A 24,736-nucleotide genomic window follows, 5' to 3' on the forward strand; every position below is an offset into this window, starting at 1 on the left:
TGCCCTTTTCCTACTGATTTATTTTTTTCTAGCAGGAGTTCAGCTGCCCTTTGGAAAACCTCCTGTGTTTTTATAGAAAATAAACTTTGGTGCACGACAAATCCAGGGTTTGATTTGAACAAATTGTTGCGGAACAGAGAGATGTGTTGGTCTGAGGAGCACCGTGCCAAGGTGTGTGACACCACCCAAAAGCCAGCCCTTGGCACATTGCCACAGTGCTACCTGTTACTTAAAACCACTTGATGAGTTTGGAAACCTCAAGGGCAAGAAGAGAAATCCTTTTAGCCGTGCTGCTTTTGACCACGGAGGTCGGTGTTCAGTGCCTTTGCAGAGCCACCCTTCTCTGTCACAGCTGTGAAACCGGTTTTGATGTCACCAAAATGCATTTTGTTGTAACTTAATAGGGCAGGCTGCCCAAAAGGGACAATAATCAGTATCTCTGAGTGAGTTTAGCTGCTGAAATAAGGCTCCGTGCAGGGAAAGCGCTGCGTTTCTGAGCGCAGCCACAAGGAGGAGCAGGAATTTGCAGGAGCATGGGATCAGAGCGGAGCCGCTCCTTTCCACACTCAGGGAGGAGTAACCGGGCTCAGAACTTGGGTTTATGGACCGATCACAACAGGAACAGAAAAAAGCCTGCCAGCCCCAGCACTCAGATAAAACTGGTCACAGGGTATCCTGAAAATATTGCAAAACGGCCTTTGGTGAAGCAGAAGGATGCAGAGCTTTGGAAAATCTGCAACTTGAAAACTGATAGAAACCAGCAGAAATTGTTTCTGTATAGATCCAAGCTCGAGTTGGTCATTCTGTCCACCTCCGTAGGAAATGTCCTTTCATGCACTCGGGATAGGAGACAATAAACCGTATTTCAATTAGCAAAATGCAGAGAGTAATTTGCCTTTTCTAAATTACATAGAAAATACCAGGGAGATACACAACGCTCCCGGAATTCCTGCCCCAAGAGCGATTCCCTTCTTCGCTGGAAGCAATTTGGGATTTGATGCACCACCCAGGCCTCCAGCTGCCATTCAGATGGGCTTGAGCCCCCCACCCGATCTTTGGGGAGATGGCTCGGGCATCCCGCACGTCCCAGGTGCCGCCCGGGAGCCAAACCCTGCCCGTGTCCAGGGAAGGTTCCAGCAGCCGCCTGGGAAGCGGTGGCTGTAGGAGAGCCCAGCGAACACCAGATGCCACTGTTCCCTCAGCATGGGAAAAATCCTGTTTACAATACAGGGGAAATATTCCCAACCTTTTCCTGCATGCATCGAGTCTCTCAAGCCTGCAAGACCTGGCTTTCTGTTAAAGGTTGGGGTTTAGACATTCGATAATGACTCTGGCGCTTTCCAGGAGACAGTGCTGAGCCCATCTCTCTTCCAGGGCTGGGGCCAGGGCCTCTGCTCCCGCTTGGAAATGCCGCTTGGCCTGAGGCTGGCTGCTGCAAGGATTAGCATGTTCACTAAGAGTATTTATTTTTCTAAGTAGAGAGTCATCTTTGTATCCCACCCTTCAATCAGGAAAGGAAAAATACCAAGAATTCTTTAAACTGAGCAATGTGAGAGGGTTTAAAGTACCTCGGGGTTCACTTGGCTTTCAGATACTTTTTTTCCCCCTCAACTTGACATTGCATTTAGCTAAAATTTCATCAGAAAAGAAAAAAAGAATTAATGGACTTTTTTTTTTTTCCCATTTATAAGCCATAGATATGCTTCACTTTGATTTCTTTTCCTAGAACCACAGGATGGTTTGGTTTAGAAGAGAGCTTAAAGGCAAAGATGTTCCACCCACTGCCATGGGCAGGGACACCTTCCACTATCCCAGGTTCCTGCAAGCCCCATCGAACCTGGCCTTGGCCACAGCTTCTCTGGGCAAAGTATTTTAATTTTTTTGGGTCACGGGGAGCAGCATTGGAGAGTTCTCTTCCTCTAAAGTTAAAACTAGTTCCCTTCCTCTAAATTAAAACTAGGAATTAAGCATAGTGCAAATAATAGAGACCAGCTAGAAAAAAAATCAATTTACAGACCGTGCTGATTGTGCATATGCACATGTGGTTTCTTCTTTGTATTCCAAGTTTTCCTAGGACGTACATCCTGAATTCGGCAGGACGAGCAAAAAAAAAAAAAAAAAAAAAAAATCGTGGTGGAAATTCAGCTGCAAGATGTAAGACAGGCAGAAGGTGGCAGTGCAGGTGTTTGGTAAAGGCTGGAGCAGCAGCAGGCAAAGGAGATGGGATGCAGTGGCCTGGAAGAAGTCTGGCTTATCCATTTTACTTGTTAAGGATGTAAATCACAGCCTAAGTTCTGATAAATAATGAGAATGGACACGGGAAAGAAAACTGTCATCTTTTCAATTTCAGCTATGGGAAAAATTACCATTTCAAACTGCTCAGTTTCAATCATTTCTAACCTTAGAAACTCCAACACTTACATACATTTCCTGGAGGGAAAGCATGTACTTTTCTGGTCTAATGAGGATCAGTAACGTTGAGTGACTGGCCACAAAATAGCTCTCCAGAAGCATTCCTTTGCAGACAGGCAACCATTTTTGTGTGGGGAGTCCTTGTTAAGCGAGTTATGGATTATCAAAACCATTTCTTTGCCTTACAAATTGCAGACCTTGCGGACACATCCAAAGGGAGGCTGTCCTTGCACAGGGGAGACCATGGAGAAATCTCTTAATAAAGGTCCTAAGGAAAGACTGGCAGAGCAAAAAGCTTGTCTGTTCTGCCCATCTTGTTTGGCCTGATGAACTGTGCCACCTCTCTCTGTAAGCCTTGTCCTTACTCTTAGGGACAACAGTGGCTTTTCAAAGTGGTAATGAATTAAAGTGAGTATTTTGTTGTACTTGGATTAGGAAAGGGAGACACCATGGAGGCCATGGGTGCCCTTCATAGGATCTCAGCAGCATTAGAACAAACAGATTTAGGTGGCCAAAGAGATTGAGCCACATGGCTGGATGGGGCTTGGAGCAACCTGGGCTCGTGGGGGGTGTCCCTGCCCATGGAGCGAGATGGGCTTGGAGGGCCCCTTCCAACCCAAACCATTCTGTGATCTCCAAGCAAAGGCAAGAGGGCAGCAAATGGAGGCAGATAGGCCCAGGCACAGCCCAAGGGCAGGGCAGAGCATTCATCTGGTGTGTGCAGAGGGTACAGCATTGGTGCCAGAATCTGTTACAATGGTGCAGCATCATCTGAGTAGCAGCAGCAGGACGAAATGTGTTTGTGCATGCCCCAACAACCACCAGCAAAACCCCTGCCCGAGGAGAGTCACTGGCATGTCAGAAAGAAGAGAGATTTATGAAAGGATGTGTTACCAAAAGTTTATCCTTCCCAGAGTGGCAGCTTTATATCTGCTAAGCTGCTGGGATTCTTTCCACTGGCTTGAACTGGGTTTGAGTCAGACTTTGGAGACACAAACACCAGAGCAAGTCCAGACACCACTGGAGTCATAAACAAACCTCCTGCCAGCTGCCCATCTACTCTTCTTCTGCATCAAAGTCACAAAAATAACAAATATGGTTCCTGAGAAGAGTTTTTACAAGTGATGAGAGGATCTACCTGTACTTCCCTAAAGAACGAAAATAAAGCCCAAACCATCTCTCACAGCCAAGGGATCACAAGGAAAATTCAGGCTGGGGAAGACCTTGGGAGGTTCTCTCAGCCAACCTCCTTCTTGCTTGAAATCATCTTCTCTCCCCTTTTGAAAATGGCATGAGCAACTTGTATGGAAAACATTGTTGGCATACCCAGCATTTCATCTCTCCAAAGTAGTGCTGCTTGGTACAAAGAGAATAAGTTTCTTTTTTGTTTGAACTAAGAGAAATAGAAGATCTGTGAAACCCATCTGGAGGGCAGGTTTGGAAAGGATTAATCCCTCCATGAAACACTGCTTTGATACCTGTAACTCAAGTGACCATGGTTAGCTTTCAATGTGCATTTTCCCATTCCTCCTCAGGTGATGGAGCTGGAGGGAGGAGTGATGGGAGCCTGAAGCCACCCAGGGTGATTCACCCAGCCTGGGATGTGGCCAGAGGGGTGCTCTGGTCAGCAGGGAGCCAGCAGCACCCACAGGGTCAGCAGTTCCCGGGAGCCTCTTGGGGATGAAGGGGGAGGAAGGGAAAGGATCGGTGTTATCTCAGTAACTGGGAGTTGGCCTAGGATTTGGAAACTCAGCTGCCATTCCCAGATGTGCTCCATCTGCCTCTGCCCCTCAGGTTACCCAAAAGCAGGATGGGGAGGTTGTGCCTCCTAGAACTGGTGGCAAAATGCTCTTCCTGTGCTGGAGGTGTTGTCAAGGTCTCGATATTTCTGCATCTGTCTTCAAGCAAAGCTTTGTATCTCTAAAATGTTCACAATGCTATTATCCAAAAGACTCTGCTATAATACTTTCAAGATGTTTTGCTTCAATTTTGACTTTTTTTTTTATATATATAATGCTCACCAGCTTTTTAATATAAGCCAAATAAAGCATTGTTTCTATCCAGAAAATAATGTTTCACATTTAGATCACAGCAGTGCTGAACCAGTTGGATTCTTTCTAAATTCAGGGGAATACCTATTCCCCCAAATAGTTTCAATTCTGATAAATCAGAATTTCCAGACAGAATTCCAGTTAGTTTAAGTCCTAACCCTGCCCAACACTTAATTCTTTTTGTGATCTGCTTGGGGATGCACTAACACAGCGTGCTGCACAGCTGTCAGGAACATCCCAATTATTTTTTGAGTGAAAATTACATTTCAAAACAAAAGGGAAGGGCATCTTTTAATCATTTTGACTATGTTTAAATGAGATCACCAAGAGAGACTATAGCTCTGCACAGACATGCGCAGGCATGCCTAGGAATTTGGCTTGCCTGCAGTTTCTCTGTCCCAATTAAAGGCAGATGCAGCCTTTTGCTTCCATGGACATTTATGAACTGGCAGATGTGCTAGCAGGGAGAGAGCTAACACACAGCAAGTGGTCCTGATCTAATCACACACATTCTTACAGTGCTGCTTGGCTCCAGCCTGCACAACTGCACGAATATTTTCAGTGTTCCTTCCTACCTCCTTGGACAAGATGCAGCGCAGGAATCACCCAAGTTTGGGTAATCACGCAGTTTATGCCACTTCTCCCCAGTCTCTGGCAAAAGAGGGGAATTACAGGGTGCACAAAGTGGCTTAGGCTCCAATTCTGCTTTGCAGATGAGAAGGAGCTTCCCTGCAGTACCTGCAAACATACTGGGAATGCTGGTGAGCGGCTCAGAAAGCCCAGCAGGTACTGACATCTGCCTCTTGCTCAAATATCCAAGGAGTTCACTGGAGCTGAACACCACCATTCCCATGCTGAGGTGCTGGGGATACGCCGCTGATGAGCACTTCAGGTGCCTGGTGAAGCTGCCCTGGCTGCAGCTTTGAGGGAATGGGGACAGCAGGAGACAGTGAGGCCTGAACAACTCCCTGCAGCCCTGGTGTCACCCATAAGCCCAGTTCGACCCAGACACACGTCAGAGGTCAAACACTGTCACAAGTGCAGCTCCTCTCACCAGTGCTTGCTCCTTGTACAGCAGCTCCGCTTCCAGAGGCAGACACCCGGCTCGTGGATCCAGCCCTGCTGGGTGTGAGCCAACACAAACCCCTCCAGGCAGACCTGGCAGACAGGCAGAATGTCTCAAGGTAAGCTCAGTGCAGTTTTTGCTCCTGTGCTCATAAATACCCCTTGTTAATGCTAATTTCTCTATGAGTTACGTGTTACCAAGAGTTTCAAGAAGTGTCACAGTGCTTCCCACCACTACAGAGCATCTGCAGGACCAGAGATGGTCTTTTCCATCCTCCCCAGCCCTTATTTTTCTTAACAATGACAATTTACACCACTACCCACCACCTTCCTTCAGATTCTTTCCTTACCTTTGTCATTCTTGTTTAATGTTATGTTTACCTGTACGTGTTTTTTACTTCTGAGCCTTCCCTTCCTCACCTCCCTATTTCCTAGTTTACAATATTGTAAATCTGCACAGTTTAAAAGCTGATGAGGTGGTAGGGGCTGACTGGGAACAGGACCCCCTGATGTCAGCAGTTACCAGGCTTTTCCTATATTTAGGAAAAGACGTAACCATGGAACTACGTGAGGTGACAGTCAGCAAACCTACAGCTCTGCTGTGAAATATGTGGCACAGACGTGAGCAACCGCCTGCGACTGAGTCTCCCACCCATCGCCCTGCGCAGGAGAACTTGCTGGAGACAGCAAAACTCTTCCATTTTTTTAATGATTCATGCAAATACAGCCACTGACTTCAGGCGAGAGAGCTTGAGGCTTGAATTTGGGGAGGCTGGTAGTCACTGTGCGGTTTCTAGATAAAAATAAACACATTTCCCAACACTGAAAAAGGATCGTCCAGAAGAGGTGAGTGGTCCACTCCACCCAGCTTTTCATTCCCATGTTTGCAGCTTCTTTTGGAGATGCTATTTTCCATTTTTTCTATTTCTTTTAGATTAGAGACCACTTGCACTTGGTGAACTAGCATTGGATAAAAAGGCAGGGGGAAAATGAAGATGAACAAGGAGAGGGACAGCCATGATCCTGAAGTCCTGAGCATTTTGACATTGGGTTTTCCCTTGCTAAGCTAAAACTTGGAGAACCAGCGCTGCAGGTTAATCCCTTCAAATATACAAAAGACCCTAATGCACCCATTTAATTTTACAGCCTCGCACAAAAGGGGTTTTATGTGTAGGGAGGATAATTGTGGGTAAGGAAAAGGTCAGTGTGGATGATGTGACTAAGTTGTAAACACACCTGATTGAGGCAGTTTATCTTCTTGCTTTAAGTGCACCAAACACTATTTTTCCCTTGGATTCCTTTGTCCAACACCTCCCTGGTTCAGCAGGATGTGAGCCCACATCCCCCAGGCCAACAGAGCACCATCACCTATGGCAAGTGCACCCTTGAGATGTTTCTGCAGCTTCAAAGGTGGGTGAGCAGCAGCAGGTGTAAGGACACCCAAGCCCCATGTGCCAGGCCTCCCAGGGTGTCATCCCATCCAGCTCCTTCCTGTCCTGCAGTGAAGAGGGATGTTGCTCAGGACACAGCCCTCAGTGGCTTGGGGAAGCTCTCCTGGTGACATCAACTCTCCGACTGATGCACGAGCAGAGGGTCTGTGCCCTGGAGCTCCTCACATAAATCACCACAGCTCTGCTGAGTCCAGGTGTCCTGGGGCCTGGCCCCAAACACTGGGATTATACAATTTCTTCTGACTGTCTTGGAATGATTTGTGCCTTTTGAAGATGCAGGAGTGACTCCATCCCGAGCCAGGGTCAGTGACTTGTTGCCAAGGTTGGTACGTGATAAATGACAGCCAGGAGCCAAGAGCGCCTGCTCTGACTCTCAGATGTGCCTTCAGTAAACAAGGGGTGGAGGCAAAAACACATTTTGCTATTTTACTCTTGCTATTAACTTTTCAGTTTGGATTTCCAGCACTTGTTACAGCCTTTTTTTGAGATTATTTTCCACCCCAGGAAGAGGCAGATGTGGTGCTTTCACAGGCTGCTTGTGCTTTGTGCTTGCTTTGCCCTGCACAGGTTGGCACCTTGCTCAGCTGGAGACCATCAGTGGGTAAAACCAGAACAACCATTCCAGCAGAGGATTTTATTTAGTTTCAGTCTTCTTTAGGACTACAGGCCTTCACTGAGAGGAATGAAGGATGCCTTGCCAGGCAGAGGTGGGCATTCAGGCAACACAGTTTGATGGGAGAGCTGAAAAAAAGTGTGACCCTGCATTTGCCCATTCTGGAGCACAGAAAACTGTCCATAAAGGACTTGGGAAGAGAAGGAGGTAGCAGGCAGCTGCCTCCTTCTACCCTTACAGGCACTAGCCCCTCCTGAGCTGATATTATTCTCTAAGAAATAGCCTATAAGAGATTAAATTCCAGCTATCTGTTTCTATTTGTATTCCTCCTGTGTAGTCCTTTGAAGCATATTTTAACTCTCCCTGTTCCCCAACCTCATTTCAGCTGGTGGTGCTGGAAGGTATTTAAAGTTACAGCCATAATCCCATGGGTCACCATGAAAGAAATTAGAAAAAAAAAAAAAGCAGGAAGAAACCCAGAAAGAAACCCCAGGTCTGTCTGATGCACAGCAATGCTTATATTTCAATTACAGAGAGCGAGGGGCCAGACTCAACAGAGTCTGAGACAGGGAAAGGAAGAATTATGTTGGAAAACCAGACACTGAATCCATAAAAGAGCAACTGGCTGTAAACAGCTAATCCAGGTAACGCAGTGGGCAGGTGGTGACCATGCTTTCCGCCAGAATTGAGCACCCTCCACCCGATTTACACGGCCTGAGGGTCTGACCTGCAGCTGTGCTGCTCCCGCAGGGCAGGAGGGACCCCCGGGTCCCTGGGTGATGGCATTCAAAAAGCGCCACACTGAAAATCAAACTGCTCCGCTTGCACAGAGCTGACGTGGGGCAGGCAGCTCCCAACACCATTTCCCTGCTCCTTCGTGCCTCGAGACGTGGGCAGCGGGTGATTTCTGTCCTACCCGCTGGTGCCTGCCTCCTGCACACAGCATTCACGGCAGGTCTGCTCCTGCCGCTGCCAAAGCTCGCACACACGGGGCGAGGCAGAGGCTCCTCAGCTGAGCAGCCCCAGCCCGGGCAGGGAGGGATGAAGGAGCTCTCTGTGCTTCCAGCCCGGGCACAGCCTCTCCGATAAGCGAGCCCGCCTGCGCCGCGTCCCAGCCTGACCTGGGCAGGGCTCCCCTCACAAATACAGGCTCTTGTGGGATTTCGTGAATGAGGTTGGGCAGGGATCTGTGCGTCGGAGGTGACACGGTACAGCTGCCTTCCCCGGGGAGGCTGGGGCTGAGATAAACAGCCCGACTGGCTCCTCGAGGCCGCTTCTCCGATTACCCAATATTTTCCTCCGGGCTCTGTTCTCCGCGTCTCATAAACCCCCTCGCTGCTTGGCCCCTGGGCAGCCATGGGGGCTGTGAACACCCATCCGGGCGATGCATCCTGTTCCCGGGCTAACAAGGGAGTGTTTCAAAGAAACTCTGAGCAGGGCGATGCCAAGCCAGAAACCTTGCGGAGGATGTTGCAAGTCGGGCTTTGAAGGCAGGGTTTATTTAGGGACGTCAGGTTTCAGCTGGATCCACTGATACCGGACATGCCAACGAGAAATCCCAAGCACCAGGCAAAACTGAGTAAGATTTTCAGGATTTGGGTACCTTTAGCTGAGCAGCACGTAAACATCCTGCCCTCTCCTCAGCAGGAAGGAGAGGAGAAATCACTCTGCCTTGGAGGGCTCTGTCTGGGTTAAATCAGAGCTCTCAGACTTCCCCAACAAGCACAGCCATCAGCACCCCTTCCTTCCCCGTGCACCCAGCAATCACAAACCGGGGCAGCAGAAAGCCAGCAGAGGCTCAGCATAGATTGTGTGTGTTTGAAGAGTGAAGACCTGAGACTAGAGCCGAGCTATGTCAGGTTCCACTGTGTTCCTACAGAGATGTCAGTCAGGCTTATTGAAGTCACCGGGAGAGCTGTAAACACACAGTGCTGCTTCATCTTGATAAAGGAATAAAATAGTCAGAAATCCTGCTTGACAACAAGGACAGCCAGAGAATGGGATATGGGCTTCTGAATTCTCAAATTGTGGCTTGGATCTGATCCTATTATGAAGAGGGTTTCAAAAGGGTTTTGATTCTCTCTGTTCCTGCCTGCCTCTGGCCATGCTTTTCCAACAGGGGATGGGACCAGTCTTTGTCCAGAAGCCACTCCAAGTGGGGGATGCTTTGTTTCTGGCTTGCTGCTCTCAGTCAGGTCACATCAGAAGTCCTGGAAGCTGTATGGAACAGCTTGGTGCTTTTAGGAGATGCAGCAGAAGCAGCCAGGCTTTTATCTTCCAGAGCCTCCAAATGGCTGGATCGGTATTTTATTTCAGTGATCTCTCAATTGCTGGTAATTACACAGAGCTGGAGAACGGACCCATTTGGATAACTCGTGCTTGGTCAAAGCCTATATTTAACCTCAATTCCTGTCTCCCTTTCCAACAGTCCATGATAAAGCTTATTTTCCAGCCGGCACCTGAACACCCAAAAGTCCTCAAGAAATCAACATTAGAGCTGGAAATGATCCAAGTCACTGTGCCTGCCAGGAGCTGAGACCAGCACTTCTAATCGCTGTGAGCTCCCTTTACCCACCACTGAATCAGCAGCTCTAGGAGTGGAAGCAGAGCTCCTGCACCAGCTCTGCCTGTGAACTGTGTCAGCTGCTGGTGGTCTCTCCAAAGAGTTCCATTTCATCCCATCGCTATCCATCTGCAGCTGTATTCCCCAAGCCACTCTTTGGGAGCTTGATGACCTTATAAAGCATGATTGGGTTTTGTTTAAAGAAACAAAACCAGCTGCCTGCAGGGTACTTTGATCCTAAACAGTATTTTTAAGTGCTGGGGCTGGGTGAAGCTATGAAATGATCTGCTGGTGGGTCAAATCTCTTTTTGCAGAGACCATCTCTGTCAAACAGCACACCTGATTTTCTTGCTCAGTGTCAAATATTTGCTGTCTGTCTGAGTAGAAAGGATATTTCCCAGCAAGCCCAGATATCTGTCTTTGCAGCGGGGCATCCTTTCACTGCTGCCTATTCTCCCTCACACGTGTACACACATTCAGTTGTGCAGAGGAGCCAGACACAAAGCCAAGGTGAAAAAGCAGTAATCAAAGTTGCACACAAAGCAAAAAAATGCCCCCAAATGCCATTAACTTCCAGGAAACAGCAAACCTTGAGAGTCCAAATCACCCTTGGTGAGAGCAAGCCCAGCTCCATTAAGTTCAACAGACTCTGTTACACTTCACTGCAGTAAGCCTTTTGGGGTTTATTTGAGGTTAACTGCCCAAATCCCTGGCTTGCAGAGCTCTTTATGTCCAAGATAACAAATGCAAAGGCAAATAGGAGCTAAGAAAGCAGCTGTGCCAGCGCCTGGTTCTCTGCTCTGGCTGCCTGTGTTTGCTGACAGCACAACTATGCAAAGCATTTGGCTCCACACACAGCGTGGCCATCCTGCTTTTATTCCAGAAGTCCCAGGAGTGGCCCATTTCTCTTCTGTTTGCTCTTGGGGGCATTGCATAGCAGCCAGGTGGGGATACCCACAGAGAGCAAACAAGCCTTATCAGCACTTTTCCTTGATTATTGACAAGGAGAGTGAATTATAAACAGGGCCTGGCCACCCCAGGCACAAAAGCTGGGCTTTGTCTGCACCTGGAGGATGCTGCAGTGGGAAAAGCCAGGCACTGGTCAAGCTGGGATAAAAGCTTATGCTGCAAGAGGCCAGAGCTGTTGGTGCCATAGAACTGCCCCATAGGATGGATGCTCCAGAGCAAGGACGGTGGGACAACTGGCCATGTCACCATGGTGGAGTTTTATATCACTGCCCAGCTCAGTAAGTGCAGGCACAGTAAATGCAGATGCAGATCAGCATCAGGCAAATGTCTCAGTGCCTGGCACCCCACACCACCTCTGTATCCTGCTGTTTTCTCATGCACGAGCAAGTCTGGTCTCTATTTGCAAGTGCAGCAATTAAGCTCATGTTCAAGTGTCTGTGTGAGCCAGAACTTAGAACTATGAGCCTCCCAGTGAAACATCAAACCAGTCTCTCTTTAACACATACTTATCTCAGATAAAAATGGACAGATGAGGTGGGGGGAAGAAGAAGGAACTTGCCTTAAGGACTAGGAGCTGGGAAAAATGGATTTTATTAGTCGTGCCCCCAGGGCTCAGCAATAAAGCAGCTCTGGTCTCGAAAGAATACACGTGTTGGGTGCAAACTGTTGGGAAGCAGAAATGGGGTGTGGGTCGGAGAAGAATGTCAGCACGCATGGGATCTGATCAGTTTGTATCGCTATGGGACAGCTTCTCCTGGGCTGCACTCAGGCATCCCCTCCCTCCTGGGAATTCTGCTCCCCATACCAGCCACCAGCATCCCCAGACCCAGAGCTGGTCAGTGCAGGAATACCGTGTGAGCAACTGCTCGCATGTCCTGTCTCATATTTTCATTTTCCAAGATGCAAATTTCCATCCCACTGTCCCCACGCCCACCCCGGGTAACCCCAGACCTTCACTTTCACCCAGCAATTCCACACCACAGGCTGTGATTTCACATCAAAGAGGAAGATGGGAACGTGGTGACTGCTCCCAGGGACCAGGATGGGAATTAACTGAAGAGAGTCCAACAGGGATCAGCGACAAGAGAGAGAAGACACGATTTATGGGGAAAGAGTGAAAGAATGAGGATTGTTTAGTCTAGAAGATGGATGATGGTGACCTTCAGATTCTCTCAGGACAGAGGAATGGATTCATCCTTTCCCAGAGGTGGTGGTGGATAGTAGAAGTAAGAGGCTTAAGTTGCACCAAGGATGACTTTGGTTATATATTAAGCAATACTTTCATGCTTTCCTATGCTTGCTCTCCAGACTTACCTGTGGAGTCTTCCTCCCTGGATTTTCAAGAATGAGATTCATTAATTGGTTGTTTTCCACCAAGTAGGGCCTAAGTCGCCCCATTTTTTTTGTTTTTTACAATTAATAGCACCAGTGCAACTGTCACTTATCAATCTGGTTCTTGTTATGGAAAGAGTCCCCGTGTGGAAAGGAGTTTGGGAATCAGAGCCCATTAATATCCTGGGGAAAAACAGGGTCCCTTATGAGAAGAAAAGCTCCCTATTCTCAGATGCCACAGGGCAGATGCTGCGGTGCCTCTCCCAAAGACAGAGCACAAAGCTGCAGCTGGGATAAGGGCTCAAGCACCATTCCTTGTCCTACAGGAACATCAGCATCTCCCTGGGCTCCTGCAGAGCTCCAGGAAGGATCTGAGCAGTGGTGCTTGTACCTGGTATTGCCAGCATTTTTCAGCTGTCTCTCTGGTTTGGGATCACTTGCCTTCATTGCCCTTGAAGCCTCTTACATCTATTTACACTTCCAAGAGAAGCCAAACTACCAGCAGGTGCTGGCAGCAGCTCAGTCTTTCCGGGATGAGGCAGTGAGCATCATCCCATTTACTCACTCCAAATAAACGCTCCTTCCCTGTAATTCCCAGAACCATGTGGGGATGCAGAGCCACGCTTGCTGGTCTTGCACCCCCAAAATTGCCTGAGTGATTACAGTTAGCCAAGGGCCCTACTGAATTTTTTTTTGTCTGGTGAAAAGCCATCACCACGTTATATATCAATTTATGATCACATCTCCACCCCGTATGTCATACTAGCTTTTCCTGGGACTCTGAGGACCCTGCCACCTCTTCCTCCTCTCCTAGGAGGCAAGGTCTAGTGGTTTGGGATAGCTTTTTCTTTTGGCAAAGAGATTTTCCACCCCCTGCCAAACTAGACACCCTCATTTCCTGCTCCTCCCGTTTTAACCACAGGTCACAACAGCTGATGAACACAAATCCTGTCCAAGTCCCTGAGGCCTGGGAAGAGATCTGTTATAGCAGGGACTATATAAAACTAGATTCTGATGGGAAACCCTGAAAAGATAAGGCTTTTGCAGGGTAAGCTCCTATTTAAGTATAAAACAGAGGAGTTCATCACCCATTATTCCCCCGTGGCGCCCAGCTCTAACCCAGGCTGCAGCCCACCCCAGGCCATGGCACTGGTTACTCATGGTCTGCAGAGGCCCTGGAAGCCACAAACCAACATTTTTCTGATTTGGGGCTGGTTTTTTGAGCCCTGGACACAGAGGGAAGAACTTAATGAGTGCTGCCCTTGTGCCTCAACAGGAGATGTGCTCTCTGAGGACTGCACAGGGACAGAGGAATCTCTGTCCTCATCTGGGACAGAGGAGTTCCCAGGGGATGCTCTCATGGAGAGAAGGCAGCTGGGGAGATGGTGGGAAGGGAAGGAGGCAGGGGGGAGGGCAGAACAATAGTTATTTATCTTGATTTGAAAACCCCAAATTTCTAGTTTGTTTATCCTGCGCTCTGGGGAGGGAGCACAGATTCCCAGAAAAAGTGTCTGGGAAAAAGAGGCTCCCATGTCCTTCAACTGTTCAAAGAATAGGACTACAGTGTTTACTTGAATTTAAAAAAGCCAAACAAAAACAAAGCCAAGCATCAGGCCCTGTCCTCATCCACACATGGGTGCTGGCACTGCTTGTCTGGATCACAGAATCACAGATGGGTTTGGGTTGGAAGGACCTTAAAGCTCATCTGATTCCAAACCCTGCCATGGGCAGGGACACCTTCCACTGTCCCAGGCTGCTCTAAGCCCTGTCCAGCCTGGCCTTGGACACTTCCAGGGATGCAGGGGCAGCCACAGCTTCTCTGGGCAACCTGTGCCAGGGCCTCCCCACCCTCACAATAAATTCTTCTCCAAGCCTCCCCTGGTGCCAGAGCGGGTCTGGGTCCCTCCATCATAAGGTCATAAGTTCACCACCATAAGATTTTGGAGGGAGGATGGAAACAAATGAACAAGTACCTTAACTGATAATCTCAGTGGTTCAGTTCACATAAATCCACAATTTCAGTGTTAAAGAGGGAATCTCTCCTCAGCCACTCAATCACTTCCATGCATCCTTTTCCTTTTCAGAGCAGCTCGCCCTGGTCCCAGGCTGACAGCCTGTCTCAGGAGCTGCCCACACTCTGAAGGTGTGAGACACACCAGGTGGTGAAAGCAAGATGGAGGTGGTGAAAGGGAGAAGTCTATTAGCAGAAATCACACAAATGTTAGAATAAGATGTACCAAAAGGCACTGCATGTGTTTGTACTACCAATAACTCAGAGTGCAGAGCAGCCACCAGCCCAACACCTCCTGCTGTTAGACCCATCACAGGATCCAGAGACAGCAGAATTAAATTGATTGCATTTTTCCTAGATAGGTTTCAGCCAAAGCAACAGCTTAACTCTTTGGTGTCCTGTAGCAGGCACTATGGAATATTATACATTGTTCTGATGCGTGAGCTAGAAGACAAAGAGCCTTTTTTGGCTTAGACCTCAGACTGGAGAGGTTTGATCTGGCACTGCTTTTCAGTAGGAAAGAGCTCACACTTGGCAGGAAAACACCCTTGAAATCAGACTTATTGAAAGTGAAGAAGGAACCTTGCCTGCCATTCTTCATGAGCAGTTGTCTGGTACATCAAGCTCTCCTGGGGACAGCAGTATTTGGTCAAATTTTGGTTCTCAGCAGTGGCTAAGGGAAGGCAGGGAAATCACACACCAAGAGGTACCAAAGGCTATTTTTACCCTGTCTGGGTTTACACCCACACATGTGGTGTTTGTTGGTTTGGCACATGAGCCAATTCTCATCTGGTTTGCTGACAAAAGCAAGGAACAACTCATCATTCTGAATGGAAACACCCTGATTTAAGGCCATGAGTGATCTGGTCTCTAAGATCTATTGCAATAATAAAAGTGGGCATTTCTTGTTTTGTGGAGAAAATATATTGACAATGAACTTATTTCAGTGTCATTAATGCCTTTATATATTTGGCCTCATAAAAGGAAGCTATTGGAAGAATTTCTGGAATGTGAAATACTCTCGAGTAGAAAAGGAACATAGTAAAATTTATCTGGCAGCCGTCTCAGAAGAGACTAAACTGGACCAGAGATGCAGACACACAGGCTGGACTGGGGAATGTTGGTGGGTAAGGCCTTGGGTGCTTCCCCTCTGCCCCCAACACTGGTCACTTGTGGAGGGAGGATGCTGGGCAAAATGAACCTTTGCTCTGGACCACTTAGAGATGTCCCGACATTTGGTAAACAATGGTGATCAGGCTGAGCTTCTATTCCCTTCCTCTAAATTTTCCTGTTTCCCTTCTAATAAAGTAACCATTACAGAAACAGCCTTAGGAAACCAACTGCATGGAGTGGCCTCATCCTGTGTTCCACCAGCAAAAGCATGCAACAAAGCACCAGAAAATTCTCTTGCTTTGCAATTCTGCACCTCTTTCAAAATGTTTCTCCCACTGCAATCAGTCCTCAGGATTGACCACTTGTGCTTCCCAACCCATGGTAGTGCTGCAGCAAGCAGGATTTACCCCATGACCTTCCCTTTCTTCCTACCTCCTCTCCCTGATAGACCTACAACTGATTATCTACCTCCAGAAGATCTCTGAGGAAGTGGAAGCTAAAAGCTTCTCCTTTGGGGAATTTTGGGGTTGTTGGCCTTTTTTCTGCTGAATTTCTTACCCTCCTCTATCAGAGGCAGTTCACATCCTGCTGACTCGACCCTTCACACACCAGTTCCAGCCAAAGAGACAGCCCTGACCACATCTAACAACGACAGCACAAATTCAAGATTGTGTACATACCCCCCAAGTTTCCATCCAGTGTGATTGATCAAATATTTGCTTTTCTCAAAGCAGATAAGGTTTGTGAACTTACAATCTTCAGCCACAAAGCCTTATCCCCCAGTGCTATTTATCTCCAGAGTACAAAGGCCAATTGATTTCTTCCATGACAGCCAGACCCAGGCTCTCAGCTTTCACCCCTGCTGCAGTTCCTGGTTTGAGTCTTTGTTTTGGACTCACTTGGAGAACAAGGGAGAATAATGGGGAGAAGAGGGTCAGTACAGAATAAAAGTGTTTAGAGTTAACCAGTAATCTGAGTACAAAGAAATTATTCAGTCCCTCTCTGTAGTGAGGGACTAATTTAGCCCATGGCTCTTTAAGGCTGTCACACCAATTTCTGATGCTCTGAGTGGAGCTTGGCACTCGCAAAGGGCAACTCCAGCCTCCTAAATGAGTTAGAGAAACTACTCAGTGGCTAAAGTTACCCAGCCAAGGAGTGAATGCCATCCTGCCAGCTGCTCCACAGACCCTGAGATAGCAAATAAAGTCATGGTGTGTCAGCATTAATTTCTGAACCTTGAACCACGAGGTCGAATTTCCATTTCCAATTGAGAATTGCAAGTGATGTGCTGGTCTGTGAGCCCCAAAGCACAGGAGGGGATAGCTGCAGATACTGGCAGTAATAATACTGCCACAGCTTGGCACAGGGACAAGCTATCACTGCTCCTGAGCTTCCATCCCAGATTTCATATGCAGGCCCACTGGGCCAGGGAGGCTGCTGGAAGAGTGATACCACAAGGATCCGCAGCCTTAGGATGACCCTGAGAAATGGAATCACTTCAGGAAACAGAGTTATGAGACAGAGATCCATTAAAAAAATACAGTGGAAAAAATGCATCACTTGGCTTAGCTTTAGTTTTGAAAGTAGGGGAAAAGCCTTAAATTTGAAGAGCCTTAAGTTTCTCACTCTTGCATTTTGTTTTTCTTAAGCCTTTGCTACAGAGAGATCTCTTCTGCCCATGAACTTGTGGCTGTTGTCTGAACAGATGGAAAGCTGACCCACTGCTGGTGGAGGTCTTCATTATTCCTCCAAAGGGCTTGAGAGCCAGGCCTTTCACTCTGTGTTATGTCTGGCTTTAAAGTGCCAGGGAACTACTGCACAGGCTTCCTTGCTGCCCTTGTAACCCTTTTCACTCTTCAGCTGAACTCCCTAGAAGGGCAGTTGGACAACTGAACTGTGACAAGCTCTTTTCCCTTTTAGCCTTTTTGAAACTGTCCTTTCTTGGGCACTACTACTGTGAACAGAAGAGAGACACTAAAGATTAATCCTTCCCAGGAGTGCCACGAGCAGGGGAGTTGTCAGAGGCAGGGCTGGACATGCAGAGTGCTGATTATAAAATCAGGTGGGCTGGAAAAGTTGGTAGAGGAAGTTAGAAGGCAGAGAACCATGACCTCCATATTCACTGACAGCTGGGAAAACTCCTCTGGGAAAAGCAGCCTTTTTTGGCACCCTGCAGCTTTGGGTTCCACCTTCAGGTTCGGCACACCCAGAACCTTCCTTTCCTCCCCCCCACGTACCCCCCATCTTTCCACCAAGCTTTGGAAAAGACTCCTTTAAATCAGAGATCGAAACCAGGTTTCTCTTGCTTCAGAGAAAGCTGCCAGGGGAGAGAATACACAACTGGAGAGATGCTTTTTGTGTTTGGGGCACGCTGATGAGTCCTGTACCCATAATGTGAACATGTGAGATGTTCCTGAGCAGGTTTTCTGCCAATTTTCCCCACTACATCCATCCCTAGAGTTACTCATCATTGGAATAACAGCAAGGATGGGTATTGTTGGAAGCTTCAGCCTGGAGGGCCATGGAATAACTTGATTAAAAGCTCACTAAGACCTGCCTGGCACTGAGGGGCAGACACACCATTTCCTACTCAGCCGACTCAGTTTTTCCTTGTATTCTCCCATTTAATCACAATAGCGTCATCTGCACAGCACAGATACAGGAGAAAAAACACCAAGCAAGAGCTACGTGCTGGAAGGAGAACATGAGAATCAGCCAAGAACAATAGTTTATGATAAAACTCTTCATTTTTCAGATGCCTTACCCAATTGTTTGAAAAGCATGGTGGAAAAGGAGACCTTGCATTGTTTCCCTCGCACAAAATCCCTGAGTTTTGCAAAGGGCACTGAAAATTAGGACTGTAGTTCCTTAGTTAAATCAACATATAGCCAGAGTCAGGAAAAATCCCCTTAATTCAGTTTGCATCAGTTCAGAAAGTGCCCCTCAAAGTTTTAGGGTCACTGAACCCTCCTTTAAGGAGCTCTGTACTTTGGGATCCCATTCACATTATCACCATGAAATAACATATCTGGAATCCGGGTTGTTTGCACATGAGCTCCACAGCAGAGATAAATGAAGTGGGAACTGCCCACATCTCTTGTATATGGAAATCTGTGTTTTAAAACAAGAACACCCACACAGCTCATCATCAGGAGATGAGTTTCTTGTTGTTTTGTGGTTGCACTCACAATAGCAACACTGTTCTGTGATAGAGCACTTTCAGCCTCAGGTCTCGTGATTCTCAGGGAACTTTTATTTGCACATCCAAACCCACTGAAGCCCAACGAGTCATGATCAAATGGATACTATTTGATTCCTACTGGAGTTCTTGGTGATTCATCAGAACTATGCATCAAAGGTGGGGAACAGGAAGCACCTTGGCTTTAGAGGATGCAAGAAGAACCCTGTGTTCAACCCACATTGAACCAGTGACAGGAATAAGTGATGGTTTTCAATCTAACCTCCCTCACCCAGTTTTTCCATTTCAACTCCTCATTTTAAGAGCTTTGTAGGAGCTGTCAAGCCCAGTCCTTATGTGAATTCTGTCAGATACACCTCATACCAAGTCCAAAGGCCTCACAAACACAGAAGCCAGTCATTCCCTGCTTCCCAGGTCAGTGTCATTTCTGGTTCCACTTGGTCCAGGGTGGGACAAGCTGCTTTGATTAGGGACCTGCCAGCACTCAGAGCTGGTTGTCACAGCCTCCCACTGCCGGTAGCCTCTACTGGTGTGGGCCCTTGCAGTCTCTGTAGGAATAGAAAGCATTTATCCTTCCTCGTATTTTATAGGGGAAGCAAAATTGAGCAGGTTTACCCAGGAAATTTGTGATAAAGAAGAAAAATTCAATGCAATCTCCCCAGTTTCTGCTATTTCTTAGCCACAGGTAAAGCTTACAAGTACCACATGAGGCCAGGTTCACAGTAAAACAAGATTTTAAGAAGGATTTCATAGGTTATTTCTTCATTTGTGCTTGCAGTAGCACATGAGGAAACACAAGGTCCAAGAGTGTCCTGGAAGGGGGCTCTCCAAGACGACATTATTAGAGCAGATGCACCCTCAGCCCAGCAGATGCTCACGTGCTTTCAGCTGCGCTCAGCCGAGGCCAAGGCGCTCTGTGAAGCCCCGTGGGAATGATGCATTTTTCTGGAAGTTGGGCTGAGCTACTAATGTTTGACAAGTGGGTTGGACAAAGGGAGAGCAGCCACATCTCCTCCCCAGCCACTGAGTGGGCCAGTTCAGAGCACACGAGGAGAAGGCCCATCCTCATTCCTTGCATGCAGACTCAGCCCTGCCCACAGCCAAGTCCCTCCACAGGAGGAGGAAGGCAGTAATATCACCACTTGCACTTGTCAGCAGCCCTTCACGCTCAGCTTTCCCCAGGGAGCAGCAAAGTGCTGCTTTCAGGAAGCAAAGCACATATTTTCCACAGTGATAAACGGGAGAGGTTCTTCCCAGGAAGAGGCTGGAACAATCCCCCAGCACACGCACGCCCCACACGCAGCTTGAGGGGGTCACGGCTGGCTGGGTCAGTGCTGCCCACCAGGGACAGTGTCAGACACTGACCATCACCTGGGACTCCCCGTAAAATTCCTCATGTCCCACACAAGCCACTGGGAAGCTTTCATTAGAGACAAGGGGATGGCGAGGGTGTGATATTCTCACCCTCCTGGCTGGGGAATAAGGGTCTGATCTCACCAGACCAAACTACACAGCAGCAAGCACAGTGGTGAGCGGTGTTTCACCTGATCCAAAGCACTGCAGGGACCAAAGGACTGTCACCAGGGCCTGGGGCACAGCAGGGAACACACAGTGTGCTGCCTGCTGCTGGGCTGGTGGTTTTAATATTCGCTGCTGGCTCATGGCCTCAGGTGATTTCTCCAGAGCAAAGAGGGTGTGAGGGAGAGGAGGAAGAAGCTGCAGTGAGAACAGGTATTGGTATCTGCTGTGTGGCTCTCAGGACTTGTACATTTAAGGCTCACAGTCAGAGGTCAAGCCCACATTGACTCCTGGCAGCATGCACAGCTCTGAGAGAGGACAGAGAGGTCACAACTTCTGCTTGAGTGGCTCGGTACATCTTCCAAGAGACCAGTGAGACAGCAGCAGAAAAACCAGCCCAAACAGACAGCTCTTCAATCACCTCAAACACTCTTCCATCCCACACACAGAGGTGAGTCAGTGGCCTTTGCACCTCTGGGGCTGTGGAAGCTCTCCAGAACACTTTCAATTGCCTTGACCCTTCTGGCTTTCATGATCCCACACTCAGGCAGCAAAGCCAGCATTAGCATTTCACAGGGTAGGTTTAAAGCCAGGGTGAAGAGATGCTGATATGGCTTGAGCTCCAAGTCAAACAAACTGGAAGCAACTAAACAGAGCAGAGGAGCCTTTTTGTTTTGCGTATCAGTTGCCAGCTCTCCCTTACCTGCTAAACCCATCTCAAGCTTGTGGAAAAGTATTTGGGACTGAGCTCATGACAGCAGCTGATGTTGGAGTAACCTCCTCACCTCAAGGGCCAAGCTGCAATCAGCTCTCTTGGGAGCAGAGTGTGCTTGGGGCCAGGAGCAGGAAGGAGGACTCACTCCTGCGGGAAGCTGACCCAGGCAGGATGGGCTGATAGCCACCTATCAGCAAGATTTCCATTGCTAGTAGCTGGCAGAATCTCAAATCTGCTTGGATTGCTGCTTTGCTGCCTCCTCACTATCCCAGACTTCCTCTGGTCCCAGCAACCTCTCAGCGCTCCCTGGCACAGCCCTGCCAGGCACTCGCCCAGGGGCAGCCCCTCACAATCCCATGGCACTAACCCAGGGGCAGCCCCCTCACCAATCCCACCCAAACCCCTCCAGAGGGCTGCACAGCCTGGAGCAAGGGTTGGATCTTTCAGCAGGAGGGAGGACCTCACTCCTTGAGCTCCCTGCAGTCCCACCAAAGCCCACACAAATCACACACAGTGACGGCCAGCCATGTTTCACTTCTTCTGGCCTGACAATTCTTAGAGTGTATATGAAAAAAACTACTCCAAAAAAAACCCTCAGCAAAAAAAGGCCCAGGGGACATCTGTGCAAGCTCTGTCCAGATGTTTGTCTCGGCTGGCTGCTGGGGTGGGGTGTATTTGACATTTACATTTAACAAAACATCCAAAGATCTGTGATTACAAAGGGTCAGGGGAGACACGCTAGAAATGGGAAGGAAGGAGCTTTTCCTGTTTGCAGTGGATGGATTTGTCTGACACTTGGGCATAACAAATGCTTCAGAGACTGGCAGCAAGAGAGAAGGGAGCTCTGATTTAGCCCATCACTCACACCATTACAATCAGATCACACTTGGTCACAGAGAAAGGAAAAAAACCAAAATAAAACACACCTCCCTAACACACATCACAAAATGAAACATTTTGTCATTTTCTAAAAATAGAAGGTAAGGCCAGGAAAGAACTCCAAAAAGTTCCACTTCAGAGACAGCAGGAGAAAGAAAGATGAGACGTTACTCCAGAGAAAGGAAAGATGAATTTTAATACATATTTTTTAGCCTGAACTTAAGGTAAATAGTTCTCCTTCTGTTATATGAGCAAGGTGACTAAGGCTGAAAAAACAAAACCACAAACAAACCCCAAGACGTCACCCTTGAATACCAGAAATCCTCTTGCTGCAGAACATGAGCTGCAGTCAGGCACTCCTGAGATCCCAGCTACACACAGGCCCACAGAGAGGGGACAAGGACATAGTGAAAGAACTGATGAAAATCTGATAAAGTCACATTGTTTGGCATAAATGCCTGAACGTTCCTAGGCTGCCCAGCTATGTGGTCAGACTGCACACAGGACAAATGCCCAAAAATCACCCAGACCGGCCAAGGATCTGTCCCTAAAATACCCAGAGCAACCTGGAATCACCAAGGCAGTTGTACCACTTCAGTAAAGGAAACCAACGGACTAATTTTCCCATTTGGATTTATCAGGTTTCTATTCAGTTTGGGTGGGGGGAAGCAGTTTTAATGTGCAGTGATAAAGGAATAATGATGAGGTACTACGAGATGCTGTGACACATGGAATAGGTTTTTATAGTCACTCAGCACTGGTCTTCTCTGTTCCAAGTTTGGTGAAGGGATGTGGCAGAGGGCTATATTCCTGCAAGTTTGCTTGTCTGTGCAGCACATCTCACTCACTGCTACTTGATGCCTGAAGTGGCCACCTAAAAACAAAGACTAGACAAGAATAAGGGAATAAAGGCAGGTATTCATTTGAAAGGTCTTCAAAGGTACCCCCTGGGGGCCAGGGGCTGCTGCCAAGGTGGACCCCAAGATGGACAACAGGTCACGAGTTCTTCACACTTTTGTAAGTTTGGTTCATTTGCATATCAGGGTTAATTCTCCAGTTAAAGCTTCAGTTAATGATGTAATTTCTCCAAGCTTGCCCCCCCCTTTAGAAGCTTTTGGTTTATACTTTTGGGCCTAGGACAGTCTGGGTGTCCTTGGAGAGCAGGCCTGGAGAGGCTTTGTTATGTCTGCCTGGCATGAGAGAGCAGAAGTCAACAGGCTACAAGAAACTTCAGAGTTACACACCAGGCAGTGCAGGATTTGAAAAATATAAAAGTTAAAACCTAAGGCATCACTGCTCCCAGGTAATGGAAACTCAATTCTAAGAACAAGCCATGGCACCTGACTGGGGCCATGTGTAGAGAGGACACAGGCCACTGAGGGAAGAGGCAAGAGCCAAGCACGAGGATCCCAAGCTAAGCATTAAATTGTCTTCCCAGGAGAAGGACAGGCACTCCCAGGCAGGCTTGGCTTTTGTTTCTTCCCTGCTTGTCTACCAGGAGAATCTCCATCAAAGAATAAGCTCTTTTTTATCTGAGGACATTTGAAGTGTCCTCTTTTAGCAGTTTGAAATATGCACATAAACTTTTCACCATGAACCGTGCATGGCCCCATCAGCAAGATCCCAGTAATTAATTAGACAAACCGTTTATTTAGCCACCAAATCTGACCAAGCAATTGGCAAAAGTTTCAGGCCACGCACTCAGCACCGAAATTCCCAGCCTAGGGTAAGAGCACGGCTCCTGGTGAGCAGGGCAGGCAGGGATCCAACCTTCCAGAGAAACAAGGCATCCTTTTGTGAACACAGCCCTCAGGGCTTCTCTTTGTCATCCAAGAGTAATTATTTTGCATATCTCATTCTGGGTGAGCCTGAGGGTTGCATTTCATTACATCCCAGGCACAGGTGTTGTACCAGACTTTAAGGAGAATTTTTGATCCTGAGGGGAGCAAGGAAAACTGGATATTGAGAGACTGTTAATAAAAAATGCACCACTAGAAAGACATAGTAGATAAAACAAATATGGCGCCTTTAATTATGTATAGGCAGTAATTAATTCACGTTATTAACTAATTAATGACTCACTTCAAGGACGAGGGAAAACGGTCCGTTTATAGCTAAAAATGATGTTATTGCTGCTTAGAAAACAAAAACAAAACATCAATTGAAGATCAAACAGCTCTGTCAAGTCCTGAATTTGGTTCCAGGAAATCCTGTGCTCTTCTCCCCAAGGAGCAGTGATTCACAGTTGTGTCTTGCTAAAGAGACTGAAGCTGGGTGCTCTCATTTGCTCCACTTTGACAAGTTTTTACTTTTTTTTGGGCCAAATTCGCAGATTCCCAGAGCCAAAATAAGCTGCAGAGCGTGAGACAATAATAAAAATTTGAGATTTATTACAAGGTTAGTAATATTTTAGCACTTTGGAGACCTGGTAAAGAGCCAAGACAGCCTTCTCTTTGCTCTTTGCCAAGTATTGTAAGGAACAGAACAAAACAATATGGTGCCTGCCCTGGAACACTCACAGCCCAGCAAGCAGAGAGATGAAAAGTGCTCCAGGTCATGGAAAAATAGTGACTTTCCCAGTACACGGGCTCAATGCACCTAAGTTTTGGAGAAATGGAGGGAGATCTTGCAGTCCCGTTGTATTTCTGTCTCCAGTAAAGACCTAAAAAGGTTTAGAAGCGTTTCAGTTCTCTCTCAGAGTCACATAAATTGCCTTCCCTTAAAATGGTTGTAAGGAGCCACATGTTTGGTGCAGAGGGAGCTCAAGTTCACGGCTGCTTCTTGGCTGGAGAAGAAGCAACGCCTCAAACTAAATGAGTGTGTCATTTCCCAGGCAAGGGAATGC

Source organism: Corvus kubaryi, unplaced genomic scaffold, assembly GCF_017639235.1.
Source record: "Corvus kubaryi isolate FWS band 111438036 unplaced genomic scaffold, C.kubaryi_AGA036_p1.0 37383, whole genome shotgun sequence".
NCBI lineage: Eukaryota > Metazoa > Chordata > Aves > Passeriformes > Corvidae > Corvus > Corvus kubaryi.